This window comes from Mytilus galloprovincialis, chromosome 2, assembly GCF_965363235.1.
Source record: "Mytilus galloprovincialis chromosome 2, xbMytGall1.hap1.1, whole genome shotgun sequence".
Classification (NCBI taxonomy): Eukaryota; Metazoa; Mollusca; class Bivalvia; order Mytilida; family Mytilidae; genus Mytilus; species Mytilus galloprovincialis.
Window position 1 is genome coordinate 87355086 of NC_134839.1, and position 6031 is coordinate 87361116.

A 6031-nucleotide genomic window follows, 5' to 3' on the forward strand; every position below is an offset into this window, starting at 1 on the left:
AAAATTCGATAGAACTTTCAATAACAATTACAACTTTTTATTTCTAAATGATGAAATTGGGCAAAGCAGAAACTTTTATAAAGTCAACCTTTCTATTATGTCGATCCATTTGTATACTGTACATACGACATCTGTCGAACGGAGGTTTGCAGTATGCATTTCAAAATGCAGTTGACAACAGAAAAGATTGATTTAAAAAACGAAATTTCTTGAAAAATAGATTGTTTCATCATTTTTCAATCTTATCTGCTATGGAAAAATTAACTGCGACGAAAAATGGAATTTTTATGATTTTTTTAAAGACCAAACAGCCTATTGTTTATGCGCATCAACTAACGCAACTTGGTAGTGACTTAAAAGCTCTATGACGTTGTTTATAGCAATAAAAAACGTCAAATTATAACTCCTATTTCGCGTTTTTCACGGATTCCAACATGGTGTACGCTTAAAAATACGTCTCCCAAGAAAAGAGGAATTAAGCGTTGCGCTGATATCTTGTGGCAATTTAACACAAATGGACACAAAAGATACTACACTATACTAGTATTTAACCTTCGTTCTAATAAAAATAATGAAATATAAATTTTGATCTCGACCTATTTGCGCCGATCTGCATTTCATTTTTTTTTCTTATTCTTTCGCGTGTAGATTTTGTCTTTCATTTGCGCCGATTGTGTACAGGTTACCGGGCTAATTAGAATTGTAAAAGTTATTTGTATGTCCAATTTATGTTTTCTGGTCTGTGCGTCCGTTTGTCCGTTCGTTCGTCCGTCCGTCCCGCTGCAGGTTAAAGTTTTTGGTCAAGCTAGTTTTTGATGAAGTTGAAGTCCTATCAACTTAAAACTTAGTACACATGTTCCCTGTGATCTGATCCTTCTAATTTTAATGTCAATTTTTCAAAAATTTCAAAAATTGAGTATTCAGAAGGTCAGGCCGATAATAAATTATTCCTCGAAGTTTTGAAATACTGGCAACTGATGTCTGGATGATTCTAGTACAATAACGTCCGATCTTGCAATGAAGTTAAAATTTATTTATACTGCTTATTTGACAAAATCTTAGAATAAAAATAAAATTATGTTAAAGGGTCATTGTCGTTTGTCATTTGTTTCATTTCAAATTGTCTTAAGAAAAAATGATAATCATTTCGCCTGATCTGACTGAAGCTTACAGCTAATTTCCTAATGTTTGTAGATCAACACTTTGGTTAGTTTGCTTGCTTTGTTTGTATACTTTGTACAATTATATTTTGATAATGTCCAATTGAATTTAAATATCATATATACAGGTTTACATACCTATATATGAAGATGTCAATCTTAATGACAAAGCTTGAATAAACATTTATACAAACAAAGCAAGGAAGCCAACCAAAGTTTTACCCTACATACAGTAGGAAATTAGCTGTATGACAAAATTAATACTCAGCGAATATGAATTAAAATCAAATTTGTTCGTGTTTAAAACTAAATTGTTGTAAATTTAACTTATGACAAAAACAATTACTCCAAGAATAATATCCAACATAAAGTCTCTCCCTCTCATTTAGCTACAACTATGAACGGAAAGATTGAAAAAAAATTTTGATTTTCAATGCCGGCAACAACCTTGTCTTTGTTTTAATTTCCAAACTTAGCAATTTAGATTTATAATAATTTATCCTGTTGGAGAAATCTTACTTTGTAGTTTTCAACAGACAAATTATTTCTAAATACATTTTTGAATTAAAAACATTTTGTATTTTATATTTACTGTCTCGTTTATTCAAAACACGCGAGGAAGTAATAACAGGGATTGTATTTTATGATAGATGTATAACGTTTTAGAATCAAAAACTTTAATTCATATATTATACCTATTATATCTTAAATATTCAGAAATAATGAATTCACAAACTAGATGGAATAATGTCTATACGTTCGTCTTAACTGGGAAAAAATAATGGTATGAAGAAGTCCGTCCGTGCTTTTGTATGTCCATCTGTCAACAGTAGCTAAACGGTTCGATACGGCAAACTTCTGCAATTGACGCGAATAAAACCCACACACATCTAGTTTGATATAGTCAAACACTCTGTAGTTAGCCAGTGCCATCTTTCATCTCTTTTTTTTTATTTTCAATAATTTGTAATGAGGGGCAGAGGACAAAAACAGACTTTCCTAACAAAAGCGGCGTGAAAGGTTATTTCAAACAATTTTCCAATCCGACGGATGGTGTTTCTGAAGGTTAACATCGTAAGATCTGATACTGACACATGCATTTAATCTCTTGTATTACCGGATAATAAAGTAGGTGAATATAGTTGTCATTCTTGGAAATTTAAATGTGGGTTTCAAACGTCCAATTTGCGATTTTTTTCAAATAGTGCGCCAGCAAGGAAAGTTTGTACTATGACGTCAGATGCAATGGTCTAAAGAAAGACAACTCTTTTCTTCAAAATGAACGAGAAAAAAACATGAAAATTACTCATAACTTTTTTGAAAGATCGGTGACATACACTTTTTATTGCGTTATTTTGAAGAGTACACATGGCACTTTCCTTCTTAAATTTTTTATGAAGGAATCACTGGTAGATATTTTTTAATACTGGAAACGTTTTTCATTTTTACGTTTTATTTTTGGCGGGAATGAAATAAATCATATTTTTAAAGATCAAAACAATACGAGTCTAAAACTCTTGAACCTGTATTTGATAGATACAAATCTACTGTTTAACGTGAAACAAGAATTATGCTTGTAGGTTTGATATAAAGTATTTTTTGGAGAGTTTATATAACAAGCACATATTATGTTAATATTCGGGAAAACACAATACTGAGGTTGCAATAGCGACAAAACTAAGTCGGTGACCCCCAATTTTTTTCATCATATTTTGTTCCTCAAATCATGAAATACCTTCACACAAAATTTTAAGGAAAAATTACTGGTAGAAATGAAACGGTAACCACAATAGAAACATAGGGGGAATTAAAATGGCCAATTACAACAGTGAACACTGACTTAAAATTATTTTTTTTGAAGAATCATATTTGGAAATCCTTCTAATATTTCACTTGCTATGGACATTTCTTGTTACATTTAAGGTAAAAAAAGATATATTGCAAATTATAACAGGGTATAAGTGTTTCCCGTTTAAATCAAGGATAACTATTTATACGATTTGTCAATGACATATAATGTAAAAAATTAAATGTCCTTCGTTCTTGTGTATGATCGCTCCAGATCAAGAAAAAAACCATGAATAATGAGGACCTCCAAAAATCAATAATGACAAAGCCCCCCTTATAAAGCATTAATTTTATAAAGGAAGATATTCAATAATGAGGCTCCAGACATAGGACAGGGACAGGCACTTTAATATTAATTTCATAACAACAAAGTAGCAAAGAAAATATACAATAAATATCAGATTTAAAAAAAAAATTATGAAATAGGTGGTATATCAACAAAATCTCAGGTGCAGGTATAACACTAAATAATTCTGTTTTAAGGAGTAATCTCGGTTATTCATATAATTGTGTGTCGTACCATGCTCATTACCGGAATATCTCACATACACCAACATCACGAATACTACAGGAAAACACGTTCTTGAGCAATGCCAAAATGACAAACGTTTTACTATCTCGACTGTTGTTACCAATGCTATTTGATTCAGTCTCTTTGAATATGACATGACATGTAAATGATAGGATATATAACTAAGTAAACATTGTTTATCATCAGTCTTCGTTCATTGATAAAAAGTCTTTTGTCTCCATATTCAATTAATATATGTTCTTATTAATTCAAATGATCTTTTATTCAATTTAATATACTCTTCCTTCATTAGTTAATACAAAAAACAAACCTAAAAGAAAGAATATGTACAGTTGGACAACTAACATCCATCTAACATTATTACCGATTTCGTCATGAATCTGGTGGCTACATTTAAGCTGGATATACAAGATACGTATCGTGTGAACCACCTGGTCTTGATTTGAGAGTCATTGATGAGGGTTTTTTTTTTTAAGTGAAACGCGCGTCTGGCTTAAATAAAAAAAATTCAATCCTGGTATCTATGATGAGTTTATTAACAACCACTTGGTCGATGTCACTGCTGGTGGAGTTTTAATTCCCAGAGGGTATCACCAGCCCAGTAATGAGCACTCCTGTGTTGACTTGAGTTATCATTGATATGTTCATAATTATAAATTAGCTGTTATTAAAACTGAATTTTTGAAATACTAAAGCTTTTCTACCCCAGGAATAGATTACCTTAGCTGTGTTTGGCAAAACTTTTAGAAATTTTTGGTCGTCAATGCTCTTCAACTTCGTACTTAATTTCGTTTTTAACATATTTTTATTCGAGCGTCACTGATGAGTCTTTTGTAGACGAAACGCAAGTCTGGCGCAAATAAAATAAATTCAATCCAAGTATCTATGTTGAGTTTATTTAATACATACTAGCTGGTTCGAATTCACCCCAAGTGTGTGTGTTATTTATTATGTGTATCAAGTTTATATGGAAAAAAAAAGATTTTGTATGACTGCCAATTATACAACTGTCTACCGAACTTCAAATCAATTGGATGTAGGCAACCGTACGGCTTCATGAATGAGAAAAACACATATCAAATAGTCGGCTATAAAAGGCCTGACATAATAAATATGAAACAATTCAATTGAGTAAACCAACGGCCTAATTTCTAACAACACAATTACCAATATATACTTAACAACACAAGTACAAATGAAATCTTAAAATTATTATATATCATGTATATGGTCAAATGCGGTGTGTAAATGTATTACTAAATATACGCCTATTAAAACGTTTAAACCCACTGCATTTGTTTGTACCTGTCCTTTGTCAGGAACCTGATGTTCAGTGGTTGTCGTTTGTTGATGTGGTATATAAGTGTTTCTGTTTTCTTGTTTTTTTTTGCATAGATTAGAACGTTGGTTTTCGTGTTTGAATGGTTTTATACTACTCTTTTTTTAGGGGGGGGGGGGGGATTTATAGCTTGCGTTTGGTCGAAGATTAGGCTTCGTGTTGAAGGCCGTACTTTGACCTATAATGCTTTACTTTTAAAAATTATGACTTGGATGGAGAGTTGTCTCATTGGCACTCATACTACATCTTCTAATATCTATCTAAAAATAAGTAGTCCAAGCAGGACTATACCTTTATAGTGATTTTTCATTGGAACATCACTTATATAAATCAGGACAGTATATTTTGTTTTAAAAAAAGGAAATGTTGTTATAAAGACATTGATTAACTTATTCATGTTTTTTTTTAATTTGAAAAAAGTAAAATGACAAAAATACTGAACTCAGAGGAAAATCCAATCGGAAAGTCCATAATCACATGGCAAAATCAAATGACAAAACACTTCAAAAACGAAGGATACATTCCCTATAATATGTGCAAAATTTGACAAGTTTTCAAAACATTTTATCCTGTTTGGCCAAAATTGAATCTTCACGTCCTGCTCTTGTAAGACTTGATGATTTTTTATATGCTGTGTTGAATTTTGGACCTTTAAAGGGTTTAGGGTAAGGTATTTTTTACATTCTATCGATTGTACGTGATTAAATGTTGGTTTTGCATTAATCATTTTATATAACTATAACGGTTATTACAATTTCTCCCTTTAGATTTTAACCTAAACATTGTTTTCGTCTAAATTATATGACGTTATACAAATACAACTGCAAATTTACGGAACAAATCATTTAATTCTGTTGATAAACTAATAATAGCATTTTAGTATGAATTAATTTCAGGTTTTCAAATATTTATTTAACTTAATTATTCAATTCATTATTAATGAGTACATTAATGATTTTTATCTTTATGATGTAGTCAATGTGAAACGCGCGTCTGGCGTATGTACAAACTTTAGTCCTGGTATCTATGATGAGTTTATTTTCATCATCAGTCATGATTTTTAACCTTATATTAATTTTACTGTCGATTTTTCCCCTGCTAAAGCTATGGATGCTACTTGACGAGTGAATGTGAACTCCGCAGATTTTGGCT